The 23,327-nt window shown below is 32.0% G+C and overlaps 1 protein-coding gene across 1 annotated transcript in view; it reads left to right on the top strand.

Moving 5' to 3' along the window:
* The first annotated feature begins 1,695 nt into the window (after window positions 1-1,695).
* cac (calcium voltage-gated channel subunit cacophony) overlaps window positions 1,696-23,327 on the top strand; it is a 190,101-nt gene continuing 168,469 nt past the window's right edge. The window contains exon 1 of the mRNA XM_018462586.1: window positions 1,696-1,897. The gene's annotated coding sequence lies outside the window, so the exon portion shown is untranslated. The remainder of the gene's footprint in view (window positions 1,898-23,327) is intronic.

The following is a 23,327-nucleotide window of genomic DNA, read 5'->3' as shown; positions in this document are numbered from 1 at the left end:
AAGAATTAATAAGTTTACTTATTTTTATTGGATTATTTACTAAGCTTACTTATTATTTATTACTTACTTTTTGAACGACAGATTATCAGGTAAAAAAGCGGTCGAAATAGTTAATAGGAAAGTTATGTCAACATTCAGCTCAGATCAAAGGATTATTGTGCTATTCTGATATCATCTAAAGCTTTAGAGTTTTGTTCCTATACTACATGAGAAAATTTATAGATTATTATATAAGCCTTTTTACATCTACTTATTTTTTTCAATTAAGATATTTTAAATGTATAAATTATATATATCATCTTATCTTTTTATATATATCGTCTTATCTTTTAATATAAAAAGTAATGATAACAGGTGTGTTCGAGGAGACGCTATTAGCGCTATTTGTGTCATTCTATCCTTGTTTTACGTCTAATAAACAACGAAGAAGACAGAAGCAGCCCTAATAGCGTCTCCCCGAACGCACCAAACATGTTGAGAACAGAAAGAGAAATCCAGAGGAATACAATGTACAAATTTAAATCATATTTTTGTGTGACTTACAAAATCATATCTTATTGTTAGATCAGGGGTGGCCTGTGACAGGCAGTCATTCTCAGTGACACGCTTAAAGAAGCATGAAAAAAAAAAAATAAAAAAGACAGTAAAATAACGACTTCTTTTTAACACTTTTATTTTTTGGCTACATTCATTTTGTTCGTTTTCATGTTAAACTACATTTTATTTTAAAATGAATGTAAAACAGAACACAATACAAGAAATAAACTTTATAAAACAGAAGAAATGTTTTTGCTTTCAATAGATAAATGGTTGGCTATCACTATCTTAGATAATAATAAAAGAAGTCCCATTTTGATTTATTCCAATTCATCTTCTGTTAAAAATCATTTATTTTTAAAACAAGTTCCTTATTTTTCAGTCTAAAGATTTCGAACATTTGACGCAATCAAATAAAAATTTTATGTTAGTATCTATAAGTGTTTTGTATCTGTTCAATAAATAGATAAAAGTATAGTAAAAAGAAATTAAAAAAAAAAATGTTGGAAAAAAGTATTATGCGAGGTCTACAATAGAAGTCGTAGGGTCTTAAGTCGTAGAAAATTGACCAATCAGAGTCGATTATTCTTTTCATATTTGATTGTGATTGGTTAATTTTCTACGACTTAAGACCCTACGACTTCTATTGTAGACCCCACATTAGGTTTTTTTCTCAACGGATTGAAGTAACGCACGTATACCGTTGGCAACGGCGGGCAACGGCGCGCCTGCGCAGTGATGACGTCGGCGGGCAGCGGCACGCCGGCCGGTGATTGGTCAGCGCGCGCGCGCTGGCTCGAAATTCAAGTCGAGTCGCGGCAGTTAGTGTAGCGACCGTGGAGCGAGCGCGCTTGAAGGCGCGACGCCGTGTAGCCGCGTAGAATTAACGTAGGTACCTTTTTTTCACTCGTATACGAACGTTCGCACGGGCACGCGCGCGCGCGTCCGCGACTCTTCCTTCATGATTATAATTATTACGCGTTCGTTATTATATTCAGAGTGCGTTCGTGCGCGAACGTGTTCGCGATTATTCACACACGCTTTAGAGAGCCTCCCTCGATCCGTTTTTACGTTTTCCCCGTTTCCCCGTTTTAGCGTGAGCGCGCTTCTCCAGTCTCGCCGGTAAAATTTTCGCCGACGTAGGAAAGAGGAGGAAGAGGAAACGAAGAGGAAGAATAAGTGCCGATCACCGACGATGATATGTCGCGACGCGCGATCGAGTCAGTGAGTGTGCGACGGTGTTGATCACGGTGTTGGCGATCGTCGACGGGCGTTTAGTATGACGACTAGCTGACAGATGTATCTCTTCTCTATCTCCTCACGGCGTCGGCGGGGTTGACGATTGAGCGAACAGCGGAAGGTAAGCGAGAATACGATACCTCCCGAGGGGAGGGTTCGGTGGATGTCAAACTGCGACTGTACTCCATTTTGTGATACGCGTAGTCGCGAATTTTCACGCGCATTCTGCCGACCGCGCGCTACTCTCTATAACAATTTTTACGATATAGATTCAGAGAAAAAGACTCATCCTAGACAACACACAATGTCTTTATAATGTCTTTTAGATTTCTAGACAACACTCAACGTCTTTATGATGTCTTTTAGATTTCTTTAAAGCTTCTTGTGTCCATGATGCTAAAAATCGGTCAAAGATGGAGAAAGAATTGACCAAACGCGAATTGGTCATGTGACCGAATTATTCAAATGTGATTTATGATATTAATTTTTTTTCTATCCGAGATCTCGGAGCGTTTTCTAGCACTGAGGACACAAGGCTTTAAACATATCCTAGACAATATTAAGTCCAAAATCAGGATGTTATAAGAGGTCTCTTATATATTTTTATAAAAATATTTTTCTTTTAGACACCTTCAAGATGTTTTGAGCGGCGTCTACAGTGAGATTTTAAGGCGTAAAATTTTAACCTTAAGCCTCTGAAGCCATAAAAAATCAATCGTAATCGAATGTAAGGAGAATAATCGATTATAATTGATCAATTTTTTACGGCTTAAAACTCGAGTTTTACGCTTTAAAATCTCATTGTAGATTTTAAGGCGCATTATGCTTGTTTTTGGACATATGCGTTGTTTGAGATATGTTCTAAAAAAGCGTTTTCGTAATGTTTTTATGACGTTTTTTAAATATAGGTACACTCTAAATTTCTTGCAGTGAAATCTCACTCCAAGAAAGTGAAAATATAACCACCCTTGAAAAAAAGTGAAAATATTTCATTTCTTGAAAAAAAAAAAGTGACGATCTTTACTCTTTTTAGTGAAATCTCATTTTTTTGGAGTAAAATTTCACTCCTTTGAAGTGAAAATTCACTATAAAAAGAATGAAAATTGTCACTCTTTTTTAAGAAGTGAAATATTTTCACTTTTTTCAAGAGTAGTTGTATTTTCACTTTCTTGGAGTGAGATTTCACTGTAAGTAATTTAGAGTGTATGTTGTCCGGAATACAGCACAAATTTTCAAGAGACATCTAGAAGACATTCTACGTCTTGAGGGCGTTCTCAGGACGTCCCCAGGATAAAAGGTACTGAGTGAGGAAAATGGGAGCGTAAGTCGAATTTAAGGAGAGAGTGACACAGAAGCGTAAACGAAACTTCTAGGAATTTCTAAATTGGAAAAGCATGTAAAATAAACATTTTAAAAGATAAATGCTCCTATTACGCTTCGTTGTTCCAATTTATATCTCCTAGAAGTTTCCTTTATGTTTTTTCTGTCACTTTTTCCTCATACTCAACTTACGTCCCGATATTTATTTTCGCCAGGAGAGAGTAAAATTCGATGTAATTTGTAAAAAAGATCAGTCGTTTAAAAAAATTATACATATTTAAGGGGATTAAATATATAAATATGAAACGAGGAGAAGAAGTACTTCTAAAAAATATTATATGTAATTGGAAGAATATATATTACATAATACAATAGTTGGAACATTTTCATGTTTTCCTGCGGAATTTAATTAGGGAATTGCTAATTACCACGGTCGAAATTGCTGGCTTCTCGATATTTTCCGGCGTAAATGAATTGATTGTTGAAAGTGCAGTTTCTCACGTTTTTGCTTTTCCGCTGCATACTCAAATATTACCTTTTAAGAAATGCTCTTTAAGAAATAATTATCCTTAAGAATCATAATTTATATCAATTTTTCATTAAGTCAATTTTTACACTGAAAAAAAAGATTGGCTGTTGCAGCAAATTAGATGATAAAATCTGGCATAGCATTTTTTATTGGCTGTGTTAGCTTATCCGTAATGTCAGTATAGGATTTCGGTATAGGCAATTTTAGTATAGGCTAACACAACCAAAAATTGGCTGCTGTAACTAATTAAAAATGCTATGCCATATTTTACCATCTAATTTGCTGCAGTAGTCAATCTTTTTTTTCAATACAGTAAAACTTTAAATACCTTCAATTTTCCTTAATTAAATATTGTATAGGGTGTAACTGAAATAACGCCCATTAATCATACAGTGCTATTCCTATAATAAAACTAAATCGAAAAGTCCTCTACCATTTTGCGATTTTCGCAATAGTTAACGAGATATTAAGTAATTTCTAAATATTGCCGAATAAACGAATAAAATTGATGTATAAGACAATTTTGAGATATATTTCCGTGTTCTTTGTGAAATATTTTGAAGATTTTTCTTAAAAAACTCTTAAAGATATCTTAAAGCTGTCTTATACGATTTTAGATATTTTGCTCATTGGGTAACTAAAAAAAGATATTACGAAAATTGCAAAATGGTAGAGGACTTTTCGTCTCAGTTTTTTATTAGGAATAGTACTATATGATTAGTGGGAGTTATTTCAGTTACACTCTGTATATATATATATTATATGTATAAACATTTACTTTATGTATATACTAATTCTAGGCACAGTTTTGAAAAAATTTTGTTTTAAATTATTATGCGATAAATATTTCATAAATATCATGTTAGTAATTTGCTCAAAGATTTACTTGATTTACTCATCACGATATAAACTCGAGCAATTCAGACTGCACCATGTCCAAAATTGAGACACCCAAAAAAAAAAATATTCTACCGATAAGCGGGAAATTCCTCTTAGCATTTCTTCTAAGCAAAAAATCTTACATTAATCAAGTGCGTGTATTTATGACATGTATTCATCTATAAAAATGAGGACACATGAGCTATGATCAAAAATAAATTCCTCTATAGAAAATTCTATTATAATAACTCGAATAACCTTTTAAAATAAAAGGATATACAAAATACTAGCGGTTATACGCTTATTTGTTAGAAGTTTGTCATTTATTTACGTGCTACCGTAGTACGCGTGCATGTTAGTACATGCAAGACATTTTTCTAGTATTGAGAGAATTACAATCCTAAATCCAGTACTTTATGGTTATACGAAATTCCTTTACTTCGTACGTAGAGTATCCTCTTGAGCTCATATATAAAGGGAAAATCCTCTGATATTAACAGGAACCGCTAAATGGCAGAATATTTTTTTTGGGTGTAAGACGTACGTGTAAAAGACATCATTAAGATGTTTTAGATCATAAGATATCTTAATCCTAGCTATACTGGGGTCTCAGAAACCTCAGTGCAATTTGTTAAATTGAGATTTTTTCATGTTTCTGAACTGTTCTTTTTCTTTGAACCTATATATCTCGAAGCTCCTTAATTTTATCGACTTTCACACATTGTAGATTTGTTCCTTAATCAATTCTCCATCGATTGAAAAAAAATTAACTGAAATATGTCCATTTTTACGGAAGTTAATATGGTAACAAATATGGATCACTCAAAAAAAAATATTCTGCCATTTAGCGGTTTCGTGTTAATGTCAAAGGATTTTCCATTTATATATGACCTCAAAAGGATATATTCTACAAAGTAAAGGAATTTCGTATAACCATAAAGTACTGGATTTAGGATTGCAATCTTCTCAACACTAGAAGAATGTCTTGTATGTACTGACGTGCACGCGTATTACGGTAGCACGTAAATGACAAACTTCTTGTAACAAATAATAGCGTGCCGCTGGTATTTTGTATATCTTCTTATTTCAAAAAGCTATTTGAGTTATTATAATAGAATTTTCTATAGAGGAATTTATTTTTTATCATAGCTCATGTGTCCTCATTTTTATAGATGGATACGTATCATAAATACACGCATCTGATTAATGTAAGATTAATGTAAGATTTTTTGCTTAGAGGAAATGCTAAGAGGAATTCCCCGCTTATATTCGCGGCAGAATATTTTTTTTGAGTGATGGAGTTCCAGGGACCCGAGTGTGTATATCAAGGGTAGAAAAAAAAGAATGTGTATAGCTATAGGATTAAAGATGTCTTTAAGATGTCTTATGTCTCCTTTTGAACTTGTGTATTGTCTAAGAACGTATTTTGTTACAAAGCTGGACAGTTGGTTTGTGCCACAAAGTGAATTGCAATCGATCATTCTTATCTAATTGGCAATTCGCCGCATTCAAAATTGTTCTTCCCATTATAATTCTCGCGTCTGGCATTATCGTTCATTGTTCTTGGCGGCCTTATTTCGCTGCTTCTTGTTACTTCCGCTCCGCCGCGCCGTTTCTTATTCTCTAAGCAGAGATCCTGTTCGTTTATAGGCGAGTTATTAACTGGAAACTATATATAGGAGCTTCTCCTTAGTTACCAGAATCTTCTCCACAAAACAACAAGAGACAGTTTGCAGAGGCAATCTTCGTAAAATCTGCGTTAATGTAATATGACGAGATGCATGAAGATGCAAGTTACTTTTTAATTAAGATTGCTTAATTAAGTATTTCATGAGAATCCCTCTCGCTGAATTTTATAGAATATACAAGATATTGATTGTCAATCTCGTTTAAATTGTAAATTTTTCTTGGAACTTTTTTTAGACTTTAAATAAATTAAAATTGCTTAGTTTGTTATGTTAAAGTTTTTATAATAAGTTTTTCTTTTTTTTTTCTTTTTTATATATAACATGCTGGATAAATAATCATATTTGAATATATATTTTTAAGCACTAAACTATATATTTTTAAATATAATACAATACATATTCATTTAAAATTTTGTTCACAAATATATTTTTTTTGTAACTAATTTTATTATTCTTTATAGTATAATTTTTATTTAAAAAAATTAAACGTAAAAATTATAACATAAAATTATAACATAATAAAATTAATAAATTGTTTTTAATTTTTATATTAAAGATCAAGATAACAAAATATAACGAATTAGTATAGATATATCCAATATTGAAAACTAATTTTAACGTATTGAATATCGAGGTCTCTCTCATCCTTACAATATTGGCTCTAAAATATTGAAAATTCAAATACTGAATTTGACGGCAATAATATCCAAAATGCGTATTGACGCAAAAACTCGTCGCAATAGCCGTAAAACATATTTGAGATTGTTAAAAACCTGATATTAACTTATTTATAAGCATATTTATCGTTGCTTTGAAGAGACAAATCTCCTAAATCGAATATTCATCGAATCGTAAGTTTTATAAATATTTATTCTTTATAACGAATCTATTGATACAATAAAATTATCTTAACTCGAAAAATGCTGTTTTGCTTGTAATTAATAAATAAAAAGTAATTTTTTCACACGCTAATAACTTTACATGTAATATAAACTTTTTATTTATTTATTGAACTGATAAAAAAGTTATCATCTTATTTTTGGAACCTTTCATGAAAGTAAGGTTTAAAATAAAACAATTGAAGGGAAAAATTTGCACGCCATGACCTGTCGCGTACAGATATATGATCTGTCGCTACACTTTTATATTGCCTGCTGTTTACACAAAAATAGGTCTTCCCGCATCTAGCGATTATCTGCGATTACGTCTCCGTTACATGGTTTCATCGAACTATTCACTTGTCGCGAGAGAGAGAGAGAGAGGGGAGAGAGAGAGAGAGAGAATCGATTTGTTGGTTTTCAATGCAGGCCATGCGCTCTATATACTCTTTGTCTGATCCGTTATTTTCGAGATACGATTAAATAGCAATGACACGCGGCACTCACGGAAAAATGTGGCGATCCGTAAATGAGAGTTATTTGAAAGCTCCAAACTGAATGTAGTAAACGCATTTGAAACACACAAATATCTAGTTTCAAACATGCAATTATTATGGAATAATTGTGCGTTTATTGTTTGTATTGGAAACATTATTTTGGAACATAAAACTGATAAACTTATAGTAATTATTAAAACTGTAATATATGTAAAACTGTAATATATGTATAAACTTGTCGGAGAGAGAGAGAACGTATATTTATTTCTCTGCTGGACTTTAAAGGTACAGTCGATTTTTTTATTATGAATTCTAAGAGATGCAAATAAATTAAATATCTAGTAATTTAATTTAAATTTGTAAAAAATAAATAAAACACAATCCACAATTTTTATGACGGTAAAAACTTAGTGTTAAAGATTTTACAAGTATGTAAGAATCTCTTTTCAATTTTACAAGTATGTAAGAATATCTTTTCAAATTTTTATGCATGGTTCAGAACAATATAAAAATCTTCATTAAAGTTTGAAAATCTAGATTTTGAACGAAGGATGAAAATTTCATATTGCCAACAGTTATAGACGAAACATTTGTGAATATTTGCGGTACATATACATTTTCATCTGACAAAATTAACACGGTACGTAATATCCTCTATTTTGCTTTAAGGAATGAACATCCTGAGTCGAATGTATGACCTAAATACACAGTTCGCATTCTATCTATGTAAACCGAGAAACGGTTAACAAATACCTAGTCGACGAACAAATATCGTGAATTCTAAATACGCGTTTTCTGTAGAATACGGTACTCTACGAGATAGGGCATCTTTCGTACGACATCGTCACCATCGTGAAATAGATTTTTAAACATAAAGTTTATCTCTTCGCCGTTTGTGGAAGCTTTAGAAATGTACACTCGCCAAGTCAACCGAGGGTGCACGCTTGCACGCAAAAGTCGCAGAACTGTCTAATTAGCGAGTTGTTTCAAACACTAGAATTCTAGTACATAAAAAGAAATAAGCATTAAAGTTTCTAAACTTACATAGAAAAATTATGACTTGTATTAAACATTTTTCTTTATAAATTAGTACTTTTAAAAATATTAATTTGATATTCTCCATTTTCTAAAAAATAAAAACAGGGGAAATTAATCAAATAACATATTTTTGTCGTTATTTCAATTTTTTCAATATTTTACAAATTATTTTATATATATGAAATTTTAATTTTGATAAAAGATTATATTCCAAGGAGAGAGACGCAGAATTTTATAATATTATAACATAATTCTGTGTATAACTTGTTTTTAAAAATTTTGTATAATAACATGTTATTGTATGTACATATAAAACCGGTCATTATTTATTTTTTATGTTATTATATGCTTTTTCACTAAATAAACGTAATACAATAGAATGAGAAATTTGAAATTAATCTCTTTGAAAGTATCGGTTGTAGAAATAAAGCGAAAGTATAATTATCAAAATTAATAAGTAAGAAGCGTAATATTGATCCTCTCTTTTTTTCTCGTAAATTCATAGTAGGGTTACATACGAGAGCACTTTGCTCGTTCGCGTTTTTAAAGCTTTCTAGGTTTCCGGTAACGCCCTAAGAATACGGCACTAAAATTTAGAGTTGTTTCCTTGCTGATTTGGATCTTCGTTTCCTCCGTGGCCTAGAGCCTTCGAACATGCGCGCGTAATTTCTCTTGATCACCCTGTATAAGCTCTAGAAGGATGACGTCGCACGCAGATTTCCATTCGCAGATAACGATCTCATTGTCGATTCGGTGTGTCCACCCAGATGATTGTATCAGAACGCGAGGCGAACGTGAAATCACGCGATAGCGACAATTTGTGGATACGCCCGATGCAATCGGAACGGGTTATTCCTGTGGCCTCAATGAAAATTAAGAGCTCTCAAAGAAAGAAAGATCGTGACATAAATTACAAATATTTTTTAACATAAATAATATAATATTATCGCGTTCAATTTTAATCCCTGCTTCATACGAACATTAAAAAGAGAGAGAGAGAGAGAGAGAGTGCACGAATTAAATAAATATAGAAATTAAAATGAGAGAGGTGTGGTATCGAATGTATAAAAATGCTGTTCGTGAGATAATATTATTCAATTTTTTAATTAAATAGTACCTAAATGTAACATTAAATTATGAATGGATAGCCACGGTAATATACTAATTTTTATAATGTATCTTCCTCTACATTAATTTATTATTTGGTTAATTTTTGTGAGACCCTTTTTTATATCAAACTTGTAATTTGGCGTGTAAATCGATTGCATACAAATGTTTCGTGTTACGTGTTGATAACGGATACAATAGGGAATCGCATTCGCGCTTGTAACATTCATTGGATATCTTCTCTATTATCGTGACGAGAAGCGATAATAGTTCCGAGACACTCCATATATGCGGAATCTTGTTATTTTCGTCGAAAGCCGAAAAGCTTCAACTATATGGAGCGTTAGTTCACCTTTAGTAACCAGACTGCTTTTTCGCTTTTAACACACTTGAAGCACCTGATTACGTTATCTTCCGCGTTCGAGAACCGAGTTTCGTAGACGGATGACATCGCGACAAGAGACACGCTTGTAACATTTATTTTCAAACGATTTCTCAAATATGTTAGCTGAATAAGATATTACCTTAAATGCATCTGAAAATCTTTGACAATATATTACATTCAATAGTAGATTATACGCGTTGAATGCTAAATTCGCGAGCGCACATCATAAGCGATTAACGTGAAAGTCGGTGAAAATCGTGTCGCGCGGTAATATAATCGTGTGAATTGCTTGATACTCGTTTTGCGCGACGTGTTCGTGGCCGTAGCCGTGATTCGATTGATGCACGCATTCTTGCGAATAACATGGATTAAAACGCGTCCCGACTTTTGCACGCTCTTTTCTGATTTACACTGATATTTGCGTGTAGCGCCTATACACATGAATACACACATATGTATGCACCAATGCGGCGCCGTGGTTTCACGAGTGGCTGACCACATCATACCATTCTGTCTTTTCCATTTCCTCGGATCTTCCCGATTGCTCGAGTATACTTGAATACGCATATCGTGTGCATAAAGGCGAGAGCGATGTATCACGACTTGTCGAATAGATTGAATTTGTAAAAAGTTATTTTCTTATTTTCAAAATTTCAATATAATCAATATAGTTTGATTAATTCTTCAAAAAATCTTAGAAAATTTCTAATACATTGTAGAAAGAAGTCATTAAATGTAAAAAATAGGTTGTAGGTTTTATGTTAAAACGTTATTACAATGTATATATATATATATATTAGAAATTTTCAAAGATTTTTTGAAGAATTAATCAAACTATTGATTATATTGAAATTTTGAAAATAAGAAGATAACTTTTTACAAATTCATATTTTTAAAGCCGTGGAATTGCTAATGTTACAATTAATTATCCTATAAGTAATTGATATGTTATTGCAAAATGGTTTCATTATTCCCCAAAAATTTATAATCGTACTGATGAACTTGAAGTTGCTTGGGGTTACTTTATAGAAAATTGTAGATTCTACTTCTTCACTTTATAAATAATTTGGAATAAATTGAAAATTATTTTTATCTGTACATTTTATCATACTTTAATTCTACCGTATATATTGATAGGGAAAAAAGAGGAAATTACACTTTCCAGATAATTTACAAATGTTTGCTCAGTGAATCGTGGTAGGGAACATCGTTGTAAAGGCAAGAATGTTACAATGACGCGTACACGGTTTATACGAGCCTAACATCGCGATCAATCCTTTGATGTAGGGGACTATGCTACGTGGCTGTGAAATTAGCAAATTAGTGAGCAACTGGATTTACGGATGTTCCCCACGATTAGAAATATTAAGTTTTCTGCTACTATCACCAATTTATTGATCAAATTATTCTTCATGTCGATTGACATTAACGCTTGCTACTCTAACAAATAGTACATTTTACATTTAACTGCACAAAAGAATGAGTTTATTTAACATTTATTTGTATATAAATGTATTTGTGGGTATTTACAAATTAATGTAACTGTATGGAGTATATAATAAACAAAATATATAGCACATTAATTAATTATATGATGTTTATTATCTCTCCTCAATATGTATTTTATATTCATTTACAGATATCTCTCTCGCATAAATTGATTAAACGCAATTAATTCAATGCATTTAAATGTAGGACGTTGTTAGGGCGAGAAATTTCCATGCAAAGCAGTTGTTATAATATACATATTATAAACATAAATATAAATGTAAAGCTTCGGTTTGTATAAAAATTTCCTGCTACTTTTAAATTCTGTGCCAGCGCAATTATCGATTCCGTCAACTTTTATAGGGGAAAATTGACTGACAAGACTTTGCTCGAAAAACTTCGCCTAAGGTAATTAAGAATTTTCTTTGCTCCTCGTTAAGAGTTGAATGTAAGGGTAATCTTGGAGTTCCGTGTTTTGGCGTGTCTCGAGCGATGCGCGCGAGAGGAAGGAAGGCTCAACCCTAAATCGGGTTTCCAAGCGATCATAATAGGTTTTACCCTAGGGATTCAGCGACGTTGGCATACTAATTAGTATTTCGGTCGCTCTACCTCGAATAGCATGCGGTACTCGTCTTGGAAGCGTCTCGAAAGCCGCGACATAGCGAGTCTAAATGATCCAGGAAATCGACATCGAATCGCGCGCAACAACTTGCCTACATATACTGTCGTTTCATCGTGCAAGAAAAATGTCATTTGAGACAACGACTTTATATTTACACCGTTCATTTAATATGCGGCGAATAATTCAATGTTACCGATTGCTGATTTGCTGTTATTTCCGCCACGTCAATATATTTGCCGAAATATATTACCGCGAGATTCTATTTATATATCGGAACAGTCAGAATGTTCTTGGCTGATAGTTGAAAAATAAAATGAAGCCGCGATATGAAAACAAACACAGAATATCCAAATATATTTTATTTTATATAAAGACTTTTAAATTGAAAATATTTTTTCCATTGATTTTACTACTTAGAGTAGATATAAATATAATTATTATATAATATTATATATACGCAAATATATATTTTATATCTATGTATTATGTTAATTATATTTGCATTTAATATGTATCTGTAACAGAAACCTAAGTCGTTAAAAGAACATTGGAAGTCTTGCATGCATTCTTTTTTATTCTTATAAAAATAAAAAAGAGGAATACTGCGGAGAGAATTTTCTTTTAAAATTTACCCTGAAAATATGGTAGGTGTGGTACAATACAATATTTTAAAGATTTTTACCATGCACTTAAGTAAAATTGATCAAATTTATTTTATACTTCATTGTAGTTTTATTAATGAATGAGAGAGATTTACATTAAATTCTTTTAAATACAATGTTGTCCCTCGACTGTCATATTTTCAGGGTAAATTCTAAGAAAAAATTCTTTCTGTGTGGTTATACAACAAATATTTAATAAAATATTTGTTTGTTAATTACTATTTTACTATCAATTGTAACTTCTATTAATTTTTAATAATTTTACTATTTTTGCTAATATCTATATTTTAAAGAATTTAAGAGGTATTTACATCATTATATAATATGCAGAAGTAATACTCAACTTTTTCGCCGAAAGTTTTAATTTCTCGAAAGAAAATAACTGGCATTTTTATTTTAACATCTGTGTATACGCTTGCAACATGCCCCTGTTGCATCTGACCCGGTCTCACACTGTTGCTCTCTTCTGTGCAAAACGCGTGCGCGAGGCGGCCGATGGATTTGCGTTGCATCACGAAGTAACGTCTGTTCAGGTTATCGTGATATATTCCAGGTTATTATGATATATTCCAGGCTGTCGGATGAATGAAAAAGCACCGCTTTGAAATTTTCACATCCGTCGCGGTTATTGTTAGCACTTCTCCTCTATACTTCGTTCTAGCACGATACATAAAACGCATCAGATCCGCATTATTATTCACTCTCGAGACATTGACCTTTATCAATTTCGAAATTTTTATGGGACATTATATTTTCTAATCCTTTAACGCGCCATATTAAATATGTCGCCGTTGAAGATTCATTCAAATTAAAATTTTAACATTTTGTTGTGATACAGACAAGGAACAAGATTTTTTATTTTACTGCGTTAAGCGTTCTTTGTTTATAATCGCTTGTAGAGTCGTTCCAAAATTTTTGTGGAAGAGTCGATTTTTGAAACGATCGTTTCAGAATATGCAACGCAATACATGGGGTTCAAATCCAGATTTATTCGTGTTATGTCGACCGATGATGGCTTTGATGAAAATCGGAAACGAAATCGCATCGGAGTGCGATGTTGAAACTTTCATTTCATGCGTGCCGGAGAGGGGAGAGATACGCGAGGGAGTTTTTTCTATAGAAGCCAGTACATGTTTAATAAAATAGTGCAAATAAAATATCTGGAAAATAAAAATATTGTTTCGGGGAGGATATATCGACAACCATTCGCTGGCGGATTCGTCCGGACTTTCGTTGAATTTTTTATCACGAAACAAAGCTGAAGCGGGTATCAATAGCAATTTTTACGGTTTTGCAATTTTATGAATCATTTGTGTGAGTCGCGTGTGTATCGAGAATGTGTAAACGTGATTTCGCGAATTCAGATTTAAGATGTGACCGTAAAAGGATACCAGACATATCTTTATTTGAAAATATAATTCTGAAAATAAATGAAAGAATGTAACTTTTGTTACACACACACACACACCCACACACACCCACACACCCACACACACCCACACACCCACACACACACACACACAATACATGTTACACGTACATTAATGTATTGTTCATTTTCATCTCCGCTTTAGTAATGAATTGGAAATGACATTGATATCTTTGTCATTTTGGCTCTTCGCGTAATAATTGCATCACGTCGAGAGTGTCTGCATATAATTAATAATTATATTTAATTACCATTGGCGCGATAACTAAAGCAACAATTGTAATTTTGCATCATTGCGCACAGTTATATTTTGCTTTATATTTATTTTGTGCTCTATCATATATTTTCTCTTTCTTGGGAGCATAGTGTTTCAAAATTATAAGACAACGTAGTTATACCGATATCATTTTATGTTTTTTCTACATTAAAATATCTAGTTTTTCCCTCTGGTACATTAACGAATTAACTCGTTACCTTACATGCGAGTTGGTTTTTTCCGTCAGCATAATTTATTACAATTGATTAGTCTTCTTGTGTTACAGAAACATATAATGTTGAAGGGGAAAAATTATCAGCGAATTCTAGAAATGAAAATGCCGATGTATTTAAACGCAGATTTAAATATCAATTTTCTTACAGTCATCAGTTTTCTGAAAATCTCAAGATCTTTGTTCTGTTTGAAGAAAACAGTTTGTTATAGAATATATTAAATATTCTCTTGATATATTTATTACATGAAAGAAATTTCAATCTTTTAATAAATACTAACCCAAGGGATTTCAACCCTATTGTTTATGCAATGATGATGGTAAGGCCAGGGAGTGTCACGATAATATCACGTGGAAATGGGTCTTTGTTTCGCATAAGGATAACGTTTTGCGAGGTGCGTCAGGTGTTATGCCCGCGGGAAAACCTGTGGCTCACAGAAGGTCGGTCGAACTAAGGGGTAAGGACGAAGGGAGTGAGCAAGCGAGCGAGGTGGCCGCCGCCGACGGGCTCGATGGTGCAGCCTAGGTAGAAAGACAGGGAGAGAGAGCAGGGGTGGCTATATATAGAAGTGCGCCCCGGGCATCGATCCATGCTGGGAGTCCGGATTCGGCACTGTTCACTCGCTCAGCCTCGACGTCTCAACCTGTGATACGCGCGAGAGTACTTCCGGTGTTCTGGTTATACTACGTGCTATCACGACATTCGATCGAAAGTCTTATATTGTTGGCCAACACTAACTTTTTCTATTTAAATTTCACATTTATGTGTATATGTGCACGCGCACATACAAATATGAAATATATATATATATAAATATATACGTGTAATTTTGCATTTTATTTATATTGTAGCATTATTATACACTTAGTACAAAACGGTTTTTCATCGGTCATTTTAACTACAAATCGCAGAAGTCCTTTTTATCTTTTATGCGATAGCAAATAAAAGTTTTGAAAAATGTAAAATTATCACAGTTACAGTACTTTTTCCAAGCATATTATTAATTAAATGGAAATGAATGAAACTGAAAATTCATAGAAAAAAAATTTGCAGATTTTAAATAAATATTTACTCCAATAGTATTAACGAAATACCTTACTTATAAATAAATAATACTTTACTAAATGTAAACATATACATATTTATTCAATTTAAACATAACTGTCTTATTTTGAATAAATATTTATTTACTAATAATAAATATCTTTTATAAATATTTCGGAAATAAATATTTCGTTAGTACTATTGGAGTAAATATTTATTTAAAATCTGCAAATTTTTTTTTCAGTGTGCTTATGAAGAAACGCATAGTTGTAATATTTTTCTTTGAAGTTGTCGATATGAAATTATGTTACTTATCTAACATGTACGTTTGTTATATGTTAATGTTATTCATACATTAATTATATATTTTTTATTTAATTAAATATATTATATTTATTTATGTACTTTTTTATATATATATTTGTTCCAAGAAGATAAAAAAGATACATAGTATTAAATAGTTGAGAGAATATCTCGTATATATACAGGTATATTTTCTGATCAACTTTGTATCGATCTTTTCTTAATGAAAATTTAATTAGACGTTATCTCCATTTGTAATTTTCGATACGAAATATATAATTCTCACTTTAATTTGAAAACGAGAGACTTTGTGAGTGTGCGTTTCAGTAGCAACAGCCCGTGAGTAATCAAATGCCGGCGTTGGTTGGACCGAAGCTTGTCGAGAACGGTGTTTAAATACGAAACAATTTCATAAGCTCCGCATGTTGTAAAATTCTTGCGGTTCATACGCAGAATGTTGATTAAAAACATGCCATGGCTCCTTTTACTTTACAGATTGCATCCTTCGTTTATTTACCGACTATATAATCTTCGTTAAAATTTATCCAATATGAGTAATGGTGCGTTCTATGAAAAGTTTACACGATAATATGAATTAATCATCACGGTAACTCTGTCTAGATATAAGTATTTTTAAATATAAAATTGTATGTAACTATAGTGATTAAAATTGCAAAAGTTAATCAGAATGATAATGAAAACGCGGCTAAGTAAGCGAATGTTTGCGAGCTTATGGAAATGTAATGAAATAAGCTGTAAGCAGGTCTGAATACAAGCACAGTTTTATCGAGATTTTCTGTTTCCCGTACGTGACAGATTCTACCCTCGCAGTCACGTGCCGTTTATTAAAATTCCATCTGAGTGCTTTTGTGCAGCTTTTTGAAACATCAAACGCTTTATTTCATTCGAGAAAGGACTTAGAATTTTGAAAGCGAGTACAAAGCCTTACCACTTAGTATTTCGACTAATATTAAAAGTTATTAAACAATTTTAATTTTACTTGGAAGTCCTCTTTATCATTGTACTTTGATTCTTATCTGTATAATTAAAAAGGAATATTTCATTTGGCTTCGAAATATTGAAATATTCTTTTGATCCATAAGAATACATGAACACTACATAAACACTATTTAAAATATTTAGTACTCTTACAAAAATCCAATTTAATATTGGAAATTACTTATTTTGACTATCAAAAGCATTGAACAACAAGTAATAATTAATTACTACCTTTAGTATTAAATTTCTGTAGAAGAATAGCGTTTAATTAAAATATCTGTTTTGAATCTGATTGAAAGAATGGATTTTTCAAATACGCTACGATTTGATTTGAAATATTCATTGTGGTTAGATTTAAATGTATAAAAAAATTGTATTAATTCATTTGCTTTTAAATATTGAATACGATTATGCTTTTTCTGGCTCAGCTGGAATACCGATTTATGTGTTTTATTTACTATTTATGCGACGTGATTTTGTTCTAAAATTATTTTTAATATTTATGATATAGTTAATTTATCAAAAAATAAACATTTTTCTGTAATTTTATTAAAATATTCAGCTATCTCAATTTTTATAAAAATTACTTATTTGTATTAAAAATACTGTTCTTAGATTGGTGAAAGAATATCGCAAATTTGTGATTAATTTATGGTTCATTTTTGGTTAATATGACCAAATTGCGCTTATTCCTCTTTTCTTATTTACAACATAGGTTCGTTTTATTATGCGAAGAGATAAAGAAATGCGAGAGAATCTCTGCAGATCTATTGCTCGTGCATTTTATGCAGTACAATCGAGGAATGTAGCACAGTGCAGATTGCCTCCGGCAATTGGATTTTACCGCGAACTCGTGACTTGTTGCACTTGCGAGGGATACAGTCGTATGAATGCTGCGGCATAGTTATCGGTGTCGCGCACTGTCTGTTGTAGGTATGTGCTACAAATTAATATCAATGTACATTTTACTCTACAACTACCATACAATAATAATTCTAGATGTTAATTATAGAGTTAAAAATCTTACTTAAATCTCACTTCTTTCGCGAATGTATGAATTTATTTATGTGAAATTAAAATTAATTAATATCTATATGCGGAAAGATTATTACTGTGTAAGATTGTAAGATTAAATAGAAGAACAGAAAGTTTTTTATTATCATACAGCAGTGGGATTTATGTTGATCGGCATTTAGGTTTCGCGCGGGTTGGTGACGTAAGGGGCAGGAACCAAGCTGAATGTGCAACTAAATCCCAGCACTGTCATACAGCATGCTTTAAGCAATTTATTTAAATAAAGGTACACTAATCTGATTATAATTATATTTATTTTTGCAATTTCCGAATTTTATTTTAATTTTTCGTAGCTTATCCATATCTATTGAATGCTTAATTTTGTATCGTATATAACAAAGAGGTTTAATAAATATTTTGCCGGACAGAATTTACCAACCTCTAAATAATTTATAAACGTATCGTTTTGGTACTAATATACAGAAGTATAATGTTTCTTAACCAAAATTATATAATGAAAAGCAAAAGTAATTAAAATTATAGAATCTGATATTATATACAGAATCAGCATATTATATGTAATAAAATAGTCGTTCTTATAAAAACATCTTTGCCACAAGTCTTTGGAACAAGAATCAATATAAACTCTGTCAAGACAGTTTGCCGCAATATTGCTTGCTGCGTTCATAATTGCGACCGCGGTTATATGCTGTTTAGCCTAATTAGTAAGAACATGTCGATGCTTTTGATCGGGAGTTGCCGGGATGCACCAAGCTTTCAGCATATACACGCGTACATGTATGTACACATACTCCGTTCGACTCCATTAGGTTCAATAAATTTAGGTGCGGACGTTAAATTTTAGCAAAGCATACAGCGATCCCTCGCGCGCGTTGCTTGAGATTTACAAAGATGTACGTACAAGAAAGATTTACGTGAAACATTTTAAAATGTCATTACGATCTGCTTGTTTTGTAAACAGTTTGCTTATTTAGCATTTTCTGCTCTTATTCAAGAAAGCAGAATAAAATAAATCGAAATATTCTCATCATATTTATTGTATAATTTATTTCGTACTTTACTTTAGAATATTGAACTTTTATTGTAGATACTGATAATATTTGTTTTGAAAAAACATAATAATTTTTACTAATCTAAATGAAATTGCTTAAATGAAAAAGTATCGTAAAATAATATTCTATCATAATTAACTATTGTGACAGTTCATCTTTGTAATTGAAAAAAGCTCAATACAATATATTTAAGAGAGAAAGGAAGAGTATTCTTAAAGGTAGTACTCTTAATTATAATTTTCTTATTGCATATCACGCATCGGGAAAAATTAGCTTATATTGAGTTATTTTATTTTATTTTATTTTATATTTATGGGATTATACAATATTATGCAAATACCACTGTATTATTATTATTATGAACTATATTACGTATAAACTTCTAACTTACTTGGATTATAGACTTAACATATGTAGGTATATGTTAAAAGCTTTTATATAGACTAAGGAGTTACGTGATAATCCTCATTTAAACACATGTTATTCAAAAATTCAGTCGCCTTGTCTTTCTCAGAGAAGCAAGTAACCTATTGTTCAAAAGTCCTTTTCTTTCATCGAAAGTATCCTTCCTCAGTTCACGAAGAGAGGAAGGCGGCATTAATTATGACGCAATGCTCCTAGAAAAAGTTGCTCGCTCCCCGCTTTCCAAGAGCTTTTGAGAGAAAAAGAGAGAAAGAGAAAGACAGAAAGGCATCTAAATTGAAATATGACCGTAATGCGTACTCGTCGATTATCTTTCCTCAGCAAATCTCTTGTGCAAATGGATCTTTTATTTGCAGAGCAAAACGTACTACTTGTTTTTAGCTCTTCGTGATGAAACTGTAAAAATATCATCCCAATGAAAGTACTTCTCTTTTTATTCTTATCTTTTTTATAAATATATATACAATACAGAAAATTACATTATATTCCTGGTATTATCTCTAAATATTAGGAATGTGATTTAGTTTTGAGGGTTTTGCAAAAGATAGCACTAATGTCAGAGTGTTGTCGAAGACATTTCCCCCCAATCACAGATATTATTTCTTAATGCTTTAATATTACTCCACGATATTTAGTCGTTTACTAATAACGCAGTAAACATCATGTTTATACATACCATTTAAAAAATAGAGCTTCCTAAAGAGCATTTTCGATATGCGTTGCTTTTATTTTTTAATCAGAAGAAAACGGCGGCTGAAGGTCATAGAATTCTGATAGAAACTTGTTGATGTTGCTCCATCAATTAAAACATGTGAATATTAGTTCTGTCAATTCAAAAGTGGTGATTGCAATGTGAACGACAAAAGCTGGAAAATGCAGATTTACAAGCACAATTTACTTCAGAAATTGCCAGAGAATTAAATGTTGATCGTACAACAGTTATTAAACGTTTACGTGATGTTGTTTAAATAAATTTTTGAGAAAAAAAAACCCTCAAAACTAAATCATACACACCTAATAATTATTTTAACTTTTGAAATAACTTCTAGAAAACATTGTTACTACAATATTAGATATATAAAATTATCACTTTTATACAAGAAAAAGGATCGACATTCGTAAATATTGTTTGATTCCAAAGTCTTATTGCATTAAAAGCTAGTTATGATGAGATTCATTGTTTTCTGTTGTCTTTGGAATCTATTCTTCGAGTTGAAATGTGCGTTATTAACAAATTGATTCGATAATAAGACATTGTCGGGAAAATTGCGAAATTGAGCAGTTTTCAAAGACTATTGCAGATTATCTCAATACGTTATCTGCACACATATAGATAGGAATCTTATAATATTATATGTATATACATATGCATATACGTATGAGGCTATACGCGGAAGTCATGGATCGGGTTTCTGTGCTAAGAAGATTGCGGTTCTGGTGTCAGATTAATTAAATTAACTCGCGGAGCTAGAGCTCTAACGAGGTCGCGTTTCTTCGTTGCCATGATACATTGCAATTACCTACATTGTGGAAAATTCAACCGCATGCTCGAATTTTATTTACGCAACTAGCATCCGCACATATATAGCAGAAGGCAGAGTGAATTATTTTGAAAAACTTGAGCTATATTAACAAAGAACTTTATTCTAAAATAATTCTAAGTTAATACGAAGTTCATTAAAAAAATTATTTTTCTCTCATAATTTCAAAATTAGTATGGAAATAACGTGGAATATTACTTTTGCTGCTAATTTTAAAACTAATCTGATATTGCGTGCATCAATTTGGAATGTTAAAATTAGATTACCTACATCGTTTGAGAAATATTTCAATCTTTTTTGTTTCATTGTCAGATTCTCACATTAATTAGTTAAAAAAAATATACATATAAGACACAGCACATTTAAATACCAGCCTCGAATAGTTCCATTTTAATCTAAATTGAATTTTATTCTATTGAGCCATACAATATAATATTTTTACAGTATTTAATTAGTTACATTACATTAATTATATTATATTAATTATATTATATTTTCGGATACATTTTTTGTGTAGTTATAATTACGTTCCTCGAATCATTATCATTATAGAATACGTTTTAATGAAAGATGTCTTTGTTCCACAAAGCAGCTGGATCCTTTTGAGCAGCCTTAGTGGTACACCTTTAGTGCGCGTAATTGTGTATACATTTCCTGCACGAAGGCACAACATATCCTGATCTTTGAAGCTATCGTGTAGCTCGGCACGGGAACACGTTTCGTTCGGCCTCATCGCATGCTCGATAAAGTGGCCACCGGAATTCTCGTAAACTCGAAAGCATGCGTCACGCGTGCTTTGCGAGGCCGGAAATAATCGCGACAATTCTGGAAAGATGCACCGTCGAGACATACAATACATTTCCGTTTTCTCCCCGAGAGAATTAACAGAAATTAATTAATCTCGCGATCTCATGTCGTTTCCGATTTTGTGATTTACGTCTTGTCGTTTCTATTTACTCCAACAAAGAGTGAATCATTAGAGCGAACTGATTTGCATTTTAATGACCAGTATATATCGATCGAGCGAGCGCGTTGGACCTGAGTAGTATGTACGCTTACATAAATTCGAAGGATTAAACTCTTAGCAATATGGTAGCCACGCGGTGAAGCATGTGAATATTTCACAGAAATGTTTTATACTGAAAAAGATTTTCGCGCATTATAAGCTTTTAAGATAAAACGGATAATGAAATCTTGTCTCTCGATTAAAAACCGGTACGAATATAAACCGAAGGATAAATAAATAATTAATTCACCGTAGACTATTTGTTTAATTTTATTACACAAATAAATTACTAACCGGTTAATTACTTGCGCTTTAATACGAAACGAACGTTTAGTAGCTCTTCTTTATCGAAAAGAAAATTTTATTTAATGCACCGTATTATTCATAAAAAACAAGAGGAAATTATTTTGATTATTCAGATATGCTCCTTTATGCCGATAAAACTCCTTCCATCTCTTTTTTACTTTTTTTTCTTGTCAGAATAAAAAACAGTATAGCGTAGTGTCTTAGTAAGAGGTAAATGCTCGTGACATTACGGACATCCTACCGAAGAGGAAAATTCGATATACCGCTTTTCCCGGAGGGATTGATTGGAACCCGAGGCTGCTCTCAAGGGTGATTTTTCGTAGTTTCTTTCCGGACGGATAGAACCCAAGATTGGAGGTTGAAATGACGATAGTGGTGTTACAGACGATGTTGCCTTTGAAGGTACGTTTTGCTATCGATAACGCTGACTTCGGTGTGCGTTGCTTATCGGAGCCCGACCGGCAGCGATCAATATTTTATCAGTGGGCTTGCGGTCCGGGTACAGTCCCAATTACAATTTTGCGTTACATTAATGTCATGTCATGAGATAACCACTTCATCGTAATATAATTCTGGACTGAAACTCTTATTGCATTTAAAAAATGGAAAAGAAAATACTTCCTGAAGATTATTAGTGTTAAAAGAACAAATTATAGCAACTTTTTAGAATGAGTTTTAAAGTAAAGAACAAATTATAGCAACTTTTTAGAACGAGTTTTAAAGTAAAGTAAAATATAATAAAATAAACTACATGTACAGTTAAATAAATAGCTTAAATAAATAAATTTAAGAATGAAATTGAGCTCTTGAGATTAAACAATAAAATATATA

The sequence above is a fragment of the Mycetomoellerius zeteki genome, unplaced genomic scaffold (assembly GCF_001594055.1).
Source record: "Mycetomoellerius zeteki isolate Tzet28-1 unplaced genomic scaffold, Tzet1.0 scaffold145, whole genome shotgun sequence".
Classification (NCBI taxonomy): Eukaryota; Metazoa; Arthropoda; class Insecta; order Hymenoptera; family Formicidae; genus Mycetomoellerius; species Mycetomoellerius zeteki.
This window is presented reverse-complemented; position numbering and strand designations above follow the sequence as displayed.